Source organism: Schistocerca americana, chromosome 4 (genome assembly GCF_021461395.2).
Source record: "Schistocerca americana isolate TAMUIC-IGC-003095 chromosome 4, iqSchAmer2.1, whole genome shotgun sequence".
NCBI classification, from domain to species: domain Eukaryota; kingdom Metazoa; phylum Arthropoda; class Insecta; order Orthoptera; family Acrididae; genus Schistocerca; species Schistocerca americana.
This window is the reverse complement of record NC_060122.1, coordinates 259607875-259627869: the sequence shown is the minus strand read 5'-3', so window position 1 is coordinate 259627869 and position 19995 is coordinate 259607875.

Sequence of the window (19995 nt, the reverse complement as noted above, 5' to 3'; positions counted from 1 at the left end):
GGCAATACTAACCTTACGACTTATCTTAGAAGAAAGATTAAGAAAAGGCAAACCTACGATTCTTGCATTTGTAGACATAGAGAAAGCTTTTGACAACGTTAACTGGATTACTCTCTTTCAGATTCTGAAGTGGCAGGGGTAGAATACAGGGTGCGAAAGGCTATTTACAATTTGTACAGAAACCAGATGGCAGTTATAAGAGTCGAGGGGCATGAAAGGGAAGCAGTGGTTGGGAAAGGAGTGAGACAGGGTTGTGGCCTGTCCCCGATGTTATTCAATCTGTATATTGAGCAAGCAGTAAAGGAAACAAAAGAAAAATTCGGAGTAGGTATTAAAATTCATGGAGAAGAAGTAAAAACTTTGAGGTTCGCCGATGACATTGTAATTCTGTCAGAGACAGCAAAGGACTTGGAAGAGCAGTTGAATGGAATGGACAGTGTCTTGAAAGGAAGATATAAGATGAACATCAACAAAAGCAAAACAAGGATAATGGAATGTAGTCAAATTAAATCGGGTGATGCTGAGGGAATTAGATTAGGAAATGAGTCACTTAAAGTAGTAAAGGAATTTTGCTATTTAGGGAGTAAAATAACTGATGATGGTCGAAGGAGAGAGGATATAAAATGTAGACTGGCAATGGCAAGGAAATCGTTTCTGAAGAAGAGAAATTTGTTGACATCGAGGATCGATTTAAGTGTCAGGAAGTCGTTTCTGAAAATATTTGTACGGAGTGTAGCCATGTATGGAAGTGAAACATGGACGACAACTAGTTTGGACAAGAAGAGAATAGAAGCTTTCGAAATGTGGTGCTACAGAAGAATGCTGAAGATGTGGGTAGATCACGTAACTAATGAGGAGGTATTGAATAGGATTGGGGAGAAGAGAAGTTTGTGGCACAACTTGACTAGAAGAAGGGATCGGTTGGTAGGACATGTTTTGAGGCATCAAGGGATCACAAATTTAGCATTGGAGGGCAGCGTGGAGGGAAAAAATCGTAGGGGGAGACCAAGAGATGAATACACTAAGCAGATTCAGAAGGATGTAGGTTGCAGTAGGTACTGGGAGATGAAGAAGCTTGCGCAGGATAGAGTAGCATGGAGAGCTGCATCAAACCAGTCTCAGGACTGAAGACCACAACAACAACATATTACAATGTATCACGCGAACTACATACGTTTCGTGGATTCCTTGTACAACTAACATTAAAAACCGGGAATCCAGTTTTCGATATTAGCGTATTACTATTATGATAGTGTGATTGTCAGAATTTCTAGGTAAGTATTCCGAAAGGAATGTAACGGTAAATGCGGTAGTGCAGCCGTTGCAAATCATACGCTCATACAGAAACTACTTCCGCACTGAAAGATTAGTGGTTGTACACAAGTAATGATCCGAGTTGTTACAGATCAACAGATCGTACTGACTTCCCAAGCATATGCATGGGACGGACGATTACCTATAAGGACGTTTCCATTACACAAGAGTCAGCAACCGATCTCTTGCTAGTTCATATGTCTAGTGAACTAAGCACACACTATCACGTATAGTTATATCCTTCTGAGTCTCAAGAATCTATTTCATGTTGCACTAGTGAAGTTGACTCTTGTCGCAACATAAACAATAGCTAGATACGTCTTTACCAGGACTTGCCAGGAAAACGGCTGTAAACAACTGTCAAAGTTCAAATTTTGGTTGAATTGTGGAGATACAAGTCCACAGTTGATTTTCAAGATGATGCAAAGCGAGATAACTTGTTTAGTTTTTTTGGTAGTATGAAATTTTATTGTTTTTTAGGGGAGTATCATTCACAACAGCATTTAGTACTTTGATCAAGTTAGACATGTCAGACAAAACAATTTTAGGTAGGTTGTTTAAGGATAGCTATGAAATGTCAACATATTGAAATTTGTAGAATTGAATTTTATGAGATAAACGTGCAAACACTACAAGCTAAAAGTTCATTTACTATATATCTCATTGTGAAAAGGTTTTATGTTACATATGACGTTCATATATGGGTTAAATATTTCGTATTTAAAAGTCAAGGCTGAATAAATATTGAAAAGATGTGAGCTTCAATTCATACGTTCTTATTTTTCATTTAATAACTTTCTTTCTTTAATTGTAAGCAGTATTTTGGTGACTTTTTGTTTCTCTTCTCTATGTGGATTGACAAAATTGTTATCAGAGTTTTATGTTTGCATTCTTTTCTTCCGTTTCACATTTCGGTCTCTGGATTATTGTTTCACAAAAAATAGGTATCAGGGGAAGTTCGTAAATCGCATACGCTTTTTCTAAGAGGTCACTGACGAGTTATTGCTGTTGTTTGCACGTGGTTGTCACCAAGAATCTGAGGACAGCGCAAACATTTATTGTCACATTAAGTCCCTGTTGCATACGATAAAGTGTTGAGTCTCTGATGTTACAGGAAGATTTTTATAGTAGTATTTGTAAAGAAGTATATTGGGGTTTGTTGTCCAACCAACAGAAACACGGCATAGTTCATGACTGTCCCATCTGTAACGAGATTACAGTAACCTGTTTTGCGTTCCCCTCAGAGAGAGAGAGAGAGAGAGAGAGAGAGGGGGCGAGGGAGCTAGGGTGGTAGGGAGGGAGAGAGGGAGAGTGAGTGATGGTAAAGTGAGAGGTCGAACCGACAGAGGAAATCAAAGCAACCGACTCATAGCATAATATGGCTCCCTCATCTGGGTGCTAGTTACAGGATGCTGTGAAGCTCTCGTTATCTCGATTGTTATTGGTAAACAATTCACCCAATTAACGAGAACAAGTGCACAGTCTGTCGCATCCGTCGTCCACATCCACGACCTACCACACTGAGGCGCAGTTCTTGATATTCTATGGGAATCGTTCGTCCTGGTCTCGTTCCGGTTGATGAGAGCTCTTTCCCATTTATCTTTTTTCAGTCATTTGCTCACGGAAGCCCAATGTTTCAGTTATCGGAATGGTTCCCTATCATCGTGTCCCTTCCCAGTCGTTGGCGGCCGATAATGACGTGACTTCAGTCAATTTCGCGTGACAGGTAATATTTTCCCGTCAGCAGAACACAAGTGTCTCCAACGGAGGGGAGGGTAATTAAATGCAACGCTTAAACACGGAGAACATGCCACCTATATTCGCGGCACTTAATTGAAACTCACGAAGTAGTAGAGTGGCTTTTCGCGTGGCTTCTGAAAACGCGAACAGGCTGACGGTGGGTTGGGGACTACCGGCAATTTGCAGTATTTTTAAGCACGCTTGTTATATGCAACATAGATCTCAGTTAACGCAGAACGTAGTATGAAGCGTGATCATGTTCCAGTTTTGTTTAACAGACATGCACAAATACTGGGATATCCCTTGCGTAATGCATTCACATAATAGCTTGCTTTAATGCGAAGGAAAACCTGGAGAGTAATACGCGATGATTAAAAGGAAGGTGGGAAGATAACGGTTTGAAGTCCTACAGATGACGAGATCGTGATTGGCAGACATTGTATAAGGAAGGGTAGAAGAAAAAATTCAGTTGTGTCGTCTTTAAAGGAACCATTCAGAAATTTTCATTAAGCGGTCCTGTGAAACAATGGGAAACTTACACTGGATGATTTAACCATTAGAATCGGTCTCCTTCCGACACTGTCTCAATCTCGTTTCGCAGCGGGTGATGATTAAATGAATGTTGTTCAATATAGTTGTCAACGCTTGTTTCGTGAAATGGATGTATAATAATAATGGGAGATTGCAACAATGTAACAGAGAAGAGATGTGAAGGGAGGTTGAACTACTGTAAATGAATGGATGTGAAGGTGTCTAAATGCCAAGAAGTTCCAGTTAGTAAATGCAAATTCATTTCCCATGAACACACATCAAAAAACGTTTTGCATCACCTCGACTCACAGAGGTCGAGAACCTGTACAGATAATTGGAATAGAGATCAACATAAACATCATTTCCACCCTTTGTATTGCTCATGCAACCACACACTGCATGTTGTATCACCATACAGCGAGACCTTTAGAGGTGGTGGTCCAGATTGCTGTATACACCGGCACCTCTAATACCCAGAAGCAAATCCTCTTGCATTGATGCATGCCTGTATTCGTCATGGCATACTGTCCTACAGACTGAGACAAAACTTCAGTTTGAGAAAGAAACATAATTCTAGCTTATTACATCAGCATAAACAGCTGTTGGTTAAGGATTTTCAACAATCAGTTGAAATCTCAACTCTACCCAGTTTTACCTCAGTCAATGTGAAATGTCAGCTATCTTTATTGCATCAAAACATTAGAGGACTGAGAAATGAAATTAATGAATTAATTATCTGCATATATGAATTAGAGTCCTCAGGCCCAGCTGACATAATCTGCCTCTCTGAACATCTCATTTTTGTAGAGCAGAAATGGAGAAAGGAGGAGTTGCCACATTTATCAGGAACTGTCATAAATTTAAGAACATAGACATTAATAAATTTTACCTAGAACAGATATGGAAGCACATGCAACAGAAGTAGAATTTCACAAAAAATCCGTCGTAATATTGAGTGTATGTCGAGCACTTGCAGGTTACTTTAATCCGTTCATAAACCACCTTAAAGCTGTACTGGCCCATTTAACAACCAAAAGCATAGAAATAGGGGTTGGTGACTTCAGTGTAGATTTTCTTAAATAACATCCCAATAATAACTTATTTGAGTTAGTATCACTGTCATTCAACTTAATTCTCAGTGTAAAGTTCCCCACTAGGATAGCCAATTGCTTACAAATATCCATTGATAATATCTTTATAGAAAAGTCCAATGAACAAATTTATATTACAAATCCAATAGTCAATGGCATCTCAGACCATGACATGCAGTTCCTTCTGTTAAATGTTAATACTGAAGAGGATATAAAATCTGTTAAATCTGAGCTCAAAAGGGTAATCAATAAGTCAAAAATTGATTATTTTAGGACACTCCTCAGAGACATTCACTAGAGTGATGTTTACAGTGCTCACAGCATGAATGAAAAATATAACACTTTTGCTGAGAAAGTGCTTACCTTATTTGAACACTGTTTTCCCCCAAAACTAACCAAGATTAGAGCAAAGTCTACAAAGAAGCCATGGATTAATCAAGGAATAGAGGCATCTTGCAAAACAAAATGAAAACTGTATCTGTCAATCCGTAACAGTTCTGATGGTGATGCTATAGCACATTACAATAAGTACTGCAAAATATTAAAGACTGTGATATGGACATCAAAGCAAATATATTACAAGGAAAAGATAGTCACATCAGATAAGAAAACAAAGACAATATGGTTATAGTGAAGGAGAGGCAGGTAGAGCCAGACATGAAGAGGGACAAATAGCATTAAGATTAAATGATACATTGTTGACAGATGTGGGTAGGGTTGCAGAACTTTTAACAAACATTTTATGACTGTTACAGAAAAGATGGGGTTGTCAGTTTGTGTAGATGCTGCTACAGAATACCTCAGACCAGACATTTCAAGTAACTTGCATAATATGAATTTGACCCTCACTGTCTCAACAGAAGTAATGTCCATCATAAAATCTTTACAATCAAAAACATCTAGTGGGTGTGATGAAATATCAACAAAGTTCATTACACAATGTGATTCTGAATAAAAGAACATATTAAGATATATGTGTAACCAGTCGTTTATCAGTGGAATATTTCCAGAATGGTTGAAATATGTTGAAGTTAAGCCACTGTTTGAGAACAGAGATAAAGAAATGGCATCAAATTTCTGTCCAACTTCACTTTTGTCAGCATTCTCAAAAACTGTAGGAAAGGTAATGTACAATAGGCTTTATAGCCATCTTATCACAAATAACACACTGTCAAAGTCGCAGTTCCAATTTCTAAAGGGTTCTGATATTAAGAAGGCTATCTACACTTACAGTGAAAATGTACTTAATTCATTAGACAAAAAATTACTGGCAACTGGTATATTTTGTGGTCTGTCAAAGGCATTTGATGGTGTAAACCACAATAACCTTTTAAGTAAATTAGAATATTATGGTGTAACAGAAATGCTCCAAAATGGGCCAAATCTTATATCTCTGGCAGGAAACAAAGGGTGTTATTAAGAAAGAGACATGTATAAAGCTATCAAGCATCATCTAACTGGGGAAAGATTACAAGTGGGGTGTCACAAGGTTCCATCTTAGGTCCCTTACTTTTTCTTGTGTGTATCAATGACCTTTCATCACTAACGTTACCAGATGCCAAGTTTGTTTTGTTTGCCGATGATACAAACATTGCAATAAATAGCAAATCAAGTGTAGTCTTTGAAAGATCGTCTAATAAAATATTTGTGGACGTTAATCACTGGTTCCTAGCCAATTCTTTGTCACTAAACTTTGCAAAAACACACTACATGCAGTTCAGAACTTGACAAGCAGATGGAATAAGTTGACAGTGTTAAATTCTTGGGATTACAGCTTGATAATAAATTAAACTGGGAGGTACACACCACAGAACTGCCGAAGCGCCTTAACAAGTCTCTATTTGGAATGCGAATTGTGTCAGACATAGGGGATATAAAAATGAAAAAGCTGGCATACTATGGTTATTTTCATTCCATAATATCATATAGGATTATTTTTTGGGTAATTCATCAAGCCAAGCTAAAGTTCTCTGGGCACAAAAACGTGCAATAAGAGTTATATATGGTGTGAACTCAAGAACATCCTGCAGAAACCTCTTTAGAGAACTAGGGATACTAACTTCTTCTTCCCAATATATTTATTCCTTAATGAAATTTGTCATCAAACATACTCGTATATCACTTTTTCAAACCAACAGCTCAATTCATGGAATCAACACTAGAAATTAGAACAATCTTCACAAGGATTTAAAGTCACTTACTTTTGTACAAAAAGGTCTGCGTTATTCAGGAACACACATTTTCAGTAACTTGCTAGCAGCCATAAAAAGCTTAACGACCAATGAAATTCAGTTTAAGAGAAGCCTAAATGATTTATTGGTGGCCAATTCCTTCTACTCCATTAATGAATTTCTCAGTACAACCAGCTGATTTATGTGTGTGCGTGTGTGTGTGTGTGTGTGTGTGTGTGTGTGTGTGTGTGTGTGTGTGTGTGTGTGTATGTATGTAAGTACATTCTAACTTCTGCACCATTTCAGAGCATTAATGTGTTCATTGTAAATAAGTATTGCAGTAGCTCTACTAAGTGTTTATTTCCTTATAAATAAAAAACATTTTTTAAAATTTTAAATTCAGTGCATTTAATGCAATCTTAGTAAATGAGTGTTTGTAATATGATTCTTTCATATAGTGTTCATTAAAGAAATGACGATCATTCCACTTGGGACCAGTGGAAGGTACATCAGGTTATTTGCTTCAGTTTTAAATATTAGACATGTAAAATTGTTTTTCTGACATGTTCTACGTTCTGGAGGACCTCCTCACCACGGATAAATTGGAATGAAAGGAAATGTAATCTAATATAATCTAAATCCCCCAGAGCGGTTGGTGGGTGACGTAGTCCATAAACAGCCCTCTGTCCCAGGCATGTTCATTAGGGTTCATGTCTGGAGAACACGATGGCCACTCTAGTCGAGCGATGTCGTTATTCTGAAGGAAGACATTCACAAGATGTGCACAATGGGGGCGCGAATTGTCCATCAAGACGAATGCCTCGCCAATATGGTTGCACTATAGGTCGGACGCTGGCATGCATGTATCGTACAGCCATTACGTCGCCTTCCATTACAGCAAGTGGCGTATGTCGGCCCCACGTAATGCCACCCCAAAACAGCAGGGAACCTCCACCTTCACTCGTTGGACAGTGTGTCTAAGTCGTTCAACCTGACCGGGTTCCCACCAAACACGTCTCCGATGATTGTATGGTTGAAGGCATAAGCGACACTCATCGGTGAAGAGAACGTGATGTCAATCGTGAGCGGTCCATTCGGCATGTCGTCGGGCCCATCTATACTGCGCTGCATGGTGTCGTGGTTGCAAAGATAGACTAGCCATGGACGTCTGGTTTGAACTTGCGCCTACTGCAGTCTATAGCGCACAGTTTGAGTCTGAACACGACGTTCTGTGGCTGCACGAAAAGCGTTATTCAACGTGGTGGTGTTGCTGTTAGGGTTCCTCCGAGCCATAATCAGTAGGTAGCGGCCATCCACTGCAATAGTAGCCCTTGGGTGGCCTGAGTGAGGCATGTCATCGACAGTTCCTGTCTCTCTGCGTCTCCTCCATGTCTGAACAACATCGCTTTGGTTCACTCCGCGACGCCTGGACAGTTTCCTTGTTGAGAGCCCTTCCTGGCACAAAGCAACAATCGTCTGGCTCCCTCCGTCTAATAGGCGCTGCTCATGCTTGGTTGTTTACAACTTTGGGCAGGCTTAGTGACATCTCCGTACAGTCAAAGGGACTGTGTCTGGGATACAATATCCACAGTCAACGTCTATGTTTAGGTGTTCTGGAAAACGAGGTGATGCAACACTTTTTTTGATGTGTTTCTAATAAGAAAGTGGTCTGAACTTAGTGGATACAAGTGAACGGAGGAGTATTCTCTCACACACACAATAGCTAGGAAAAACGGTCGTATTGTACAGCCATGTACACAACCGGAATGGAGGAATAATTTACCTCGCCAGCACTATACCTAGTGGTCATGCTACCACACTGCACTTTGCGTTAAATTGTTTAGGGGAACTAAGTCGCGGTCTGGGAGTGAGAGATGAATGTACAGTGTAACAGTAGTCTTTTACAATATTAAAAAACTTCTTTGCAAAACAGTACTGTAAAGAACAGATAAGCCGGGTGAGGTAGCACTGTTTTAAGCAACCTGACCGTTTACACGGGAGAGTGGAGGCTCCTATCTCCATCCAAGCATACTGATTTGGACTTTCCGCAGTTTCCCTAAATTACTTCAGGGCACGGCCGACAATGTGGTTCATCCTTCGCAAATTAGACCTGTATGCATGTAAATGCGTCTATATGTGAATTATGCTGTTGGTATTCTCAAATTGTAAAACCGTGACATATGCAGTATTCATGTATAAGTGATCTACGGATAACAAAAATTACTATTACCACTAAGAGTTTAGTCTGGAGGCTGATTGAAGATTTGAATCAGGAGAGATTTTTAGTGCAATGACAACCCTGCATTCCGATTCATAAGACATTAGCATGAGAACAATATCAATATTATTCACATGGCTTCACAAAGACAATGTCCGAAATGGTGGTCCTTTCCTCCCAAACGCTGCAGCCACAGGTGCTGAAATGCAGATAATATCTAATGAAGTACTGGACCGCGAACTGAGCTCATAGTTGCTTTGTCACCATAATTAGTCACCTGAGACGGGCTAGTGGCTATTTTCCTATGCAAAATAGAGTACGAAGTGCTGACCGAACTCTGTGTCGGGAGTGGAAGAAGCAACAGCAATAGCGTATTTATTGGTGGGCTCGTAATAAATTTCGTAGTGACAGCTATTCAGAGACAGGACCCACCTATGTAGAAACCGCGCGATTTTAATTTCGGGTTGGATCGAGAGAAAGATGCTAAGATTTAAATCTATCTAAACATTCTTCAAACCATCATGCAGTGCACTGCAGTGGGTACTTAGCATGGCGCCACATGACAGCGTTTCTTACCGTTGCTGTCGTACCCTATGGGTGTGCTGAAATTATTATAATCTTCTCTTCACGATCTTCATCGAAGTGTATTGTATGGGGATGATGAATGTCTCACCATTCTTCACATACTGACTCTTCTCGAGAAATAATAGGCGAATACCTTCAGGGGTCTTCCTAGTCAGGTTCTGAGACATTTTCATGACGCTCTCCGTGAACCAAACATATACTGCGAATAGTCGTGCCGCCTTCGTTTGTGTGGATTCAGAATTCCCTATTGGTCCTATTAGATGTGTGTCTAAAACACATTTGAACAATATTCAAATATGGAAAGCACAAATGATTAGCAAGCAGACTCGTATGTAGCTTGACTGCATTTTTCCAGTATGTTGCCAGTGAAGACCAGCTGCCACCAGCATTAGTTACGATAGTGTAAATGTGATGAATCAATTTCATACCACTAGGAATTGCTGTTGCATATGGGTATTTATATAAATCGACTTATTCTATTCGTCGCTCATTAGTCTTGTTGTCATTATATACCACTTTTCTGATTTTTATGAAGTGTACAGTTTTCCATTGCTGAACATTTAAAAGAAATTGGCAAACTTTCTACCGTTTTGAAACCTTGTCAAGATGTTAGTGGAGTTTCGTGCTGTTTTTTTCCAATATTGTTTCATTATCGATAATTAGATTATCTAAGAAAGTGTGACGGTACTGTTAATATTGTCTGCACGTCATTAACATGCAATATGAAGAAAAAAACATTCATCCTGCCTAGAATCTTAATGCACAAAATGAGGAGGAGGAAAATCGGCAGATTATCGGCCCAAACGGTCACAAATGAAGCAATCCTGCTGAGTCCGTAGATGGTGGTATTTTTTTTTTTGGTCGGGTTTAAGGGCGCTCAACTGCTGAGGTCATTAGCGCCCAGTCACTGGTGTTAGAGCACAAGGAACCTGCTAAAACTCAAGGGGATGGGGGGACATCAAAAGGACCTGACAAAGATGCAGATTAAATAAGTAAAAAGGTTAAATGTCTTTGGTCAAGCCAGTTAAAGTTATAAAACGCAGAAGACGAGCAGCTGCTCGAGCGTCATCAGCTAAAACATCCGGTAAGGTAGATGGCAGGGACAGGACAACACGAAATTGACTAAAACGGGGACACGACAATAAAACATGGCGCACCGTTAATGCCTGACCACAAGGGCACTGTGGGGCTGGGTCACCAGAGAGCAGGTAGCGGTGGCTAAACCGGCAATGCCCAATCCGCAACCTGGTCAGAAGGACCTCCTCGCGCCGAGATGGTCGGGAGGAAGTTGTCCAAGCAGTTGGGAGCGGTTTTACTGCCTGGAGCTTGTTTCCTTGGAGGGATGACCAAGCATCCCACCACAAGGACACAAGCCTCTTACATACAGCCCCACAAACGTCAGATGACGGGACACAATGGGAGGCTGGCCGAGGCTGGAGGACTGCAGCCTTGGCTGCAGCATCCGCAGCCTCATTCCCAGGCACTCCTACATGTCCGGGGACCCACAGAGAGCTGACAGAACCGCCATTATCAGCGAAAGAATGGAGGGACTGCTGTATTCGTTGAATCAAGGGATGGACCGGATAGGGAGCCCCAAGGCTCTGAAGAGCGCTGAGTGAGTCAGTGCATAGTACATACAATGAATGGCGGTGGCGGCGGGCATACTGAATGGCCTGATGGAGAGCAAAAAGCTCGGCCGTAAAGCTGGAACATTGGTCAAGGAGCCGGTATTTAAAGGTGGCGGTCCCAACGACAAAGGCACAGCCGACACCATCGTCAGTTTTGGAGCCATCGGTGTAAATAAAGGTGTGACCAGCAAGTCGAGCACGAAGTTCGACAAACCGTGAGCAATACACTGCAGCCGGAGTACCCTCCTTCAGGAGTGAGCTGAGGTCGAGATAAATACGAACCGGAGCCTGGAGCCAAGGTGGTGTCGGGCTCTCACCCTCTCTGAAGGTGGTAGGGAGGGCAAAATCCAATTGTCGAAGCAGGCGACGGAAGCGGACTCCGGGGGGCAGCAGGGCAGACACATACAACCCGTACTGACGGTCGAGAGAATCGGCGAAGAAGGACTTGTAAGAGGGGTGTTCGGGCATAGACAACAGCCGGCAGGCATACCGACACAGCAGTATGTCGCGCCGGTAGGTCAATGGTAACTCGGCAGCTTCAGCATAAAGACTCTCGACAGGACTAGTGTAGAAGGCTCCGGTCGCAAGACGTATCCCCCGATGGTGGATGGAGTTGAGCTGGCGTAAGAGGGATGGCCGAGCGGACGAGTAGACGAAGCTCCCATAATCCAGCTTCGATCGGACTATGGACCGATACAAGCGAAGCAGGACAGTGCGATCCGCTCCCCAAGATGAACCGCTAAGAACTCTGAGGACATTAAGGGAACGTGTACAACGGGCCGCCAAATAAGAGACATGTGGAGACCAACACAGTTTCCAGTCCAACGTGAGCCCTAGAAACTTAGTTGTTTCCACGAATGGGAGAACAACGGGACCGAGATGTAAGGATGGCGGAAGGAACGCTTTATATCGCCAAAAGTTGATACAAACCGTCTTCTCTTCAGAGAACCGGAAGCCATTTGCCACGCTCCATGAGTAGAGGCTGTCTAGACAACGCTGAAGGCAGCGCTCCAGGAGGCATGTTCTCTGGGCACTGCAGTAGATCGCGAAGTCATCGACAAAGAGAGAGCCTGAGACATTAGGTGGAATGCAATCCATAATTGGATTGATCGCGATGGCAAAAAGGGCTACGCTCAAGACGGAGCCCTGAGGCACTCCGTTCTCCTGGAGGAAGACGTCGGACAATACGGAACCCACACGTACCCTAAACTTTCGATCCGTTAAAAAGGAATCAATAAAAAGGGGCAGACGACCGCGTAGGCCCCACTTGTGCATAGTGCGGAGGATACCTCCTCTCCAACAGGTATCATAAGCCTTCTCCAAGTCGAAGAACACGGCTACCGTTTGGCGCCTTCGCAAAAAGTTGTTCATGATGAATGTCGACAAGGTCACAAGGTGGTCAACAGCGGAGCGGCGGCGACGAAAGCCGCATTGGACATTAGTAAGTAGTCGTCGAGATTCAAGAATCCAAACTAACCGAGCATTAACCATGCGCTCCATCACCTTACAGACACAGCTTGTAAGAGAAATGGGGCGGTAACTAGAAGGAAGGTGTCTATCCCTCCCGGGTTTGGGTATAGGAACAATAACGGCGTCACGCCAACGCATGGGGACCTGACCTTCGGTCCAGACGCGATTGTAGGTACGAAGAAGGAAGCTTTTGCCCGCCGGAGAAAGGTGTGCCAGCATCTGAACGTGAATGGCATCTGGCCCCGGAGCAGAGGACCGGGACAGTGCAAGCGCACGTTCGAGTTCCCGCATAGTAAAGGGGGCATTGTAAGTTTCCAGATTCAGCAAGTGGAAGGAAGGTCGCCGAGCCTCGTCTGCCTCTTTCCTGGGAAGGAAGGCAGGATGGTAATGGGCGGAGCTTGAAACCTCCGCGAAAAAGCGGCCAAAGGCGTTGGAGACAGCCACAGGATCAACAAGGACCTCATTACCTGAGGTCAGGCCAGGTACTGAGGAGTGGGCCTTAATGCCCGACAGCCGGCGCAGGCTACCCCAAACAACGGAAGAGGGAGTAAAATTGGTAAAGGAGCTCGTGAAAGAGGCCCAGCAAGCTTTTTTGCTGTCTTTGATGACTCTACGGCATTGCGCTCGGAGTCGTTTGTATTCAATACAATTCGCCAACGTAGGATGGCGGCGAAAGGTGCGTAAAGCACGTCGTCGAGCACGGATAGCGTCCCTACAAGCCTCGTTCCACCAGGGGACGGAAACGTGACGTGAAGAAGAAGTAGTACGAGGTATGGAACGTTCGGCAGCATGGATAATAACAGCCGTGAGGTATTCGACCTGACTGTCACAACTGGGAAAATCGTGGTCCGGAAAGGTCGCCAGGGAGGAGTAAAGTCCCCAGTCAGCTTTCAGTATGTTCCAGCGCGAAGGACGTGGGGATGGGGTGTGGTGCAGGAGACGAAGGACACAGGGGAAGTGGTCGCTCGAATAGGTGTCAGAAAGGACATACCACTCGAACCGACGGGCAAGAGTGGTAGAACAGATCGAGAGGTCCAAGTGGGAGTAGGTATGAGTAGAGTCCGAGAGGAAAGTCGGGGCGCCGGTATTGAGGCAGACAAGATTGAGATGGTTGAAGACATCCGCCAAGAGTGAGCCTCTTTGACAGGATGCAGGAGAGCCCCAAAGGCGATGATGGGCATTGAAGTCGCCAAACAATAAGAACGGCGGGGGAAGCTGATCGATCAGGTGCATCATGTCAGCCCGACTAACAGCAGATGACGGTGGAGTGTAGACGGTACAGACTGAAAAAGTAAAAGCAGAAAGAGTAATGCGGATAGCTATTGCTTGGAGTGGGGTGGTCAATGGGATGGGATAGCAATAGACATCGTCCCGAACGAGCAACATGACCCCACCATGAGCTGGGATACCGTCCACAGGGGTGAGGTCATACCGCTCCGAGGTATAGTGGGAAAAGGCAATACGGTCAGTCGGGCGCAACTTGGTTTCCTGGAGACCAAGGACGAGCGGACAGTGCAGGCGGAGGAGCAGTTGTAATTCCTCCCGATTAGATCGAATACCTCTTATGTTCCAATGAAACAACGCCATTGCTAGTCAAAAAGTTGGGGGAACGAGACGGGGAAGAGCTGGTCACCTCGATGACCGCGGAGGGCCAGGTTGCGAGGCAACAACGCTACAACTGACGGCAGGCGGATCCCGTTCCATCGACTCGTCGCCAGCTGCGGCCGCTGTCCCTGATTGTGTAGGAGGGGCCGCATCATTTGCCGACAAAAGGCCGGCGAAACGCCTGGCAGCAGAGCGTCCCGGCGAAACTGAGGACGGCCGGGAGCAGCGACTCACGGATGAAGCGTCAGATGAAACGCGCCAGGGTGGAGAGGGGGATAGAGACTTCTTCTTGGAGGCCTTCTTGGAAGGCCGAGGAGGCACAGGGATGGTGGGCTGGACCCGAAGAAGGTCCTCACGCGCGGGGTCCGTTTTGGAACACCGGACCTCGGAAGCTGGGGTCCGGAACGTTTCCCCGATGGACGCCTGAGAAGAGGATCGCTTCTCAGGTGGCGTGGGGAGAGGAGGAGGAGGAAGGGTGACCCCTGGGGCAGGGGGGGTGGGGGCCGCAGGGGAGGAGGATTTGGAAGGGAGGGATTTGGGAGGCGGAGGCAGAGCCCCCTGATGGGCAGAGGAGGCAGAGTGGGGACAGGATAGAGGTGAGGATACAGCGGAAGGAGTGGACACAACTGAGGCAAATGAAGTGGCCAGTGACACGGGATGAAGGCGGTCATACTTCTTCCTGGCCTCAGAATAAGAGAGCCGATCCAAAGTTTTGATTTCTTGTATCTTTTTCTCCTTCTGATAGGTGGGGCAGTCTGGGGATCGAGGCGAATGGACGCCAGGACAATTAGGGCACCGAGGTGGTGGGGTGCAAGTATGTTCCTCACGAAGAGGACGTCCACAGTCGCCACAAAGGGGCTCAGCCTCACACCGGGACGACATGTGCCCAAAGCGCAAACACCTAAAACAGCGCATAGGAGGCGGGACGTAAGGTCCCACGTCGCACCGGTAGCACATCACCTTTACCTTCTCCGGGAGAACGTCCCCCTCGAAGGCGAGGATAAAGGCCCCGGTGTCGATGCGACGGTCTTTGGGGCCGCGCTGGACGCGCCGGACGAAATGCACGCCGCGGCGCTCCAGGTTGGCCCAGAGCTCCTCATCAGATTGTAGCAGGAGGTCACGATGAAAAATAACCCCCTGCGTCCTATTTAGTGCCAGATGTGGGACAATGGATACTGGGATGTCCCCTAGGCGGTCGCACGCCTGGAGTGCCGCCGACTGTGTGGCAGAGGTGGTCTTGATAAGAACGGACCCTGATCGCATCTTGCTGAGAGCCTCGATTTCCCCGAAGACGTCCTCAATGTGCTGAACAAAGAACATGGGCTTGGAGGTGGCGAACGTCCCCCCATCTGTTCGAGAACAGACCAAATAGCGGGGGAAGTACTTCGCCCCAAGCCGGCGGGCCTGTCCCTCCTCCCATGGAGTGGCCAAGGGGGAAAGGGCAGGAGAACCAGAACTAGAAACGGTACCTTTTCTTTTGGAAGACTCGGCCGCAGAGCGACCTGATACGTGTTGACGTTTCATGTGCGAAACGTCCGCCCCGATACCACCCACTCCGACCAGGGGCTCTCCCCACGGGCGCCACCCAGCCGCAGCAAGGGCCACCTGGCAGGATGACCATTGCCGGGAGTCCTGATGCCCCAAGGAGACGGGCATCTACTCCTTGGCCAACATGGGGAGGGTGCAGCTCAGGTATCGGCAGTACGATCCCTGTGTTGTCAGGGGGCTACAACCTAGAGGGTACATGACGACCCCACCACAACGGGCTGGATACCGTGCTGGATTTCTGGTGCCATGGAAAGTCCATCATGATCGCTGGTGCAGATGGAGATGCACTATGGGCGTAACTTGCACAACCCATCAGGCGTTTAGGCCCAATTTGAGGAATAATGGGTATGGTGACAACGCCGGTGCAATGCTGAGTGCCAAGGTCTTAGTGCACTTAGGACCAGTGGTACACCATGTAAGGTGTCCTTCCCCAAAAGGCTCGTACTTCTGCAGAATTTTGAAAAATGGAGGTCAAACCCCAAGGGGGACCATCACATAGAAGGCCGAAACGGTTGAAACTCCTTTTAGTCGCCTCTTACGACAGGCAGGAATACCTCGGGCCTATTCTTACCCCGGACCCGCAGGGGGGGTAGATGGTGGTATGAGGGGTGCACAGTATAACGGCACACACTTTCCCGAACGATTTTTGCGATAATTAAGCCAGTCCGTCCTTGAACTGAGTTAGTGAGTCGCCTTGTAAGAATTCCGCCTACCTGTTATGTTTGGATGCTCTCGTAGTTTTGTGTCCCCTTGCAGAGCCCTAACAGTGCCGTCGGAGTATGAAAGATATTGCAAATAATTTTCAGACAAGACGGCACTATGGACATTTTTTTAAGAAACACCATAAAACGAACATGTTCACACTGATTATAAGCCAACTATTGACGGTATGAGAGCTTGGTCTGCAGCATGAATAGATCGAAGGGCATCCTATCGACGACTGCTGACTGTGGTGCACACTCTGTGGCGTTTGTGAAACAGTAGAACTGGATGTAAAGTAAAATGCGCTCTTATCTGCAAATGAGAGGTACCTTACACATCCTCTTCGGTAATTTCTGTTCGGAATTGTGATTTTTTCGTTCAGACAAAATTAGAATTTTGGAAACATTATAAACGCGGTATCTCAGTTCTTAGGAGCAGCCTTTAAATCATATGTCGTTTTATTTTATGGCAGATACTTGAAATATGCTTTTTGTCTTCAAATACAATTTCAGTAGTTCGACAAAAATATTTCAAATGAAAAGTCTACTGGTTTGTGAAATCTTATTATATTTATTTCTACTGAAACAGTTTTCCTAGCCCAGATTATTAATATTTGCATAATCTTATAGTTCTGACTACCATGCTCTCCTTAAGTTTATCTACCAAAATTCTTTCAAAATATCACTTTAAAGTATATCAACAAAACATATTACAGAAAACACTTTAAATATACTCACAAAGACAAGTAAATATTAGCTTTTGAAATATTTATCTAACACGTAAAATTTGCTTAGTAAATATCGTAACAGTACAACTTCTTTAATTTTAACGGAAATGTAGAAAAATTATTAGCTCACGTTTTCAAGCAACTTGCTGCCTGTCCCGCAGGAGTCCATTCTGCCATAATTTTCCTAAATACATAAGACATGAAAATATGACATGAAAATATGCAACATATTTCAGAAACCATCCGGGAATTTTTTTCTTTTTACATTGCTATGTTGTTTCATTGAGCACTATTGAAATCTACAGTGCACTTACCACTCGAGGTTTTCTTTAATACATAACTGCACTGTTTTCCGACGGCCGAAACTGTTAGTCCCAGGCGAGGCGTTTGCATTGCTCGGTGATTGCAAGTCTACAGAGTTTAAAAAAATAACTCGTACATTACATACTCAAAAATAAGCGAATTCAAAATATGTACTTGTTCATTTTTTTAAGCTTTGAGGGAAGGCAAGTCACTTACTTTCATATTCAAGGCTATACTTTAATGCTGTTATTGTACCGCAGATACCGTTTTCTGTCAGACGGCAGGAAATTATCAACATGAGCAGGTGTTGATTGAAGTACGTACATTGGTAATGCATGCACGATCTTTACGGTAGCGCTCCTTCGAATTGTATGCTCTGGAGTTGAGAAGAAGCAGGCGGCCACATGCAGCTGCTAGGGAGATGAACATCTTAAACAGTTTGGGCCGACTGCACCAACACCAATTAAAAGTTAACCGCGGTCAGGTCAGCATTTAACCCTGATTAACTCGATATTCGGCTCCACCAACCTCGATCAAAATTAATCGAGGGATTTCATCGCGATTAAAGTTAACCGAGCTCGAATTGTCGATTATCTCGAATTGATAGTGGTTAACTTATTGTAAATACGTAACATGACAGCGCGTTTTGACGTCTTAGATGGCACAGAAGACGAAGAAATGCTATGTCTTCAACATATAAATCGTTGCAACCGTGTTGGTGTACTTGCGGAAAGGAGAAATCCTTTCGAAGATTACGGTGTTTCAAAAGAAACAGTGTGGTGGTTATTGGATCAAATCCACGATAGGTTAGAATTTACAACTTACCCAAACAATCCGGTCTTGCCCATTAACAGACTTCTGATGACATTAAGGGCATACGCAACTGGAGCATTTAATATAGTAATTGGTGACAGTGCTAATATACACTCTACAAGGGCACAAAGAATTATAAGTGAAGTGTCGGGAATCACAGCAACAATGTCTCGTCAATATATAAAGTTTCCTTTTCGAAATTAAGTACGCTCTGTGATGGACGGTTTCAACACATTGGCTGGATTTCCTGGAGTGATTGGTACAGTGGATTGCACTTACATAAGGATTCAGTGACCTGGGTGACAGACTGCAAAATGTTTCCGCAATAGGGAATCATATTTCTCTTTTAACTGTCAAACAATCAGCGACCACAATTTAATAATACGGGACATTGTGGCTCGGTGGCCTGGCTCTGTCCACGATACTAAAATATTTCGTAATTGTACTCGAAGGCCACACTTTGAAAATGGTGAATACCAGTCGGTCACTTACTAGGAGATAGTGACTATGCATGCAGACCTTACTTACTGACACCACTTTCAAATCCAGAGAGTGCGGCAGATCACCTATATAGTAGGTCTCACATTACAACAAGGAACACTGTGGTGAGACAATATGGTTTGTGGAAGAGGAGACTCCCCATTTTATCTATGGAAATGAGGAGTAATCCACGAGACACAATGGCAGTTATAGTGAGTACGGCTGTCTTGCATAATATTGCAAGGAACACAAGCAAGGAAGAGCCACCAGAAGGTGTGGAAATTATGCGGCTGCTCATGCTATTAAGTAGCAACAGGGGCCCCCATGTCGACGATAATGAGCCAATGCCTCCCGGTCAACAAATGTATCATGATGACACATTACCAGGACGATCAATTCGTCGCACTATAATTGATGAACATTTTCACTGAGGTAAGCTGTTACTTAATTGTAATTATTTTTATTTGAAATTATTATAGTGCACAAATATCAACATGTTTTTAAACATTTACATTACTTTCAGTAGAATTCTTCCACTTCCAATATTTTAATTTTTCTTTTAGTGCCAAAATTTTGAGATTTTTTATTCTCATTTCCCTCATATGTTCCCTCTTCGTCATTTCCGGCTGCTGCTGGAGTACTTCCACCCTCTTCTGCATAACACTGTCCAGAGCAGAGGAGGAAGTTGGTTTAAGTCTCGATGGCATCCTTCTCCGATTACATGTTTCTTGTGTTCCTGCACTTGAAGGTTTGGAGGAAGGGTTGTTGAATATTCTCTACAACAACCTGTGCTGGGATCAGGCTTTCGCCAGCTTCAGCAGCAATTACAGTTTCATTACTAAATGGCTCTGAGCAGTATGGGACTTAGCTTTTGAGGTCATCAATTCCCTAGAACTTAGAACTACTTAAACCTAACTAACCCAAGGACATCACACACACCCATACCCGAGGCAGGATTCGAACTTGCGACCGTAGCGGTCACAAGGTTCCAGACTGTAGTGCCTAGAACCGCTCGGCCACACCGGACGGCAGTTTCATTACTGTTTGTGGTCCTGCTGGCGTCGTCAAC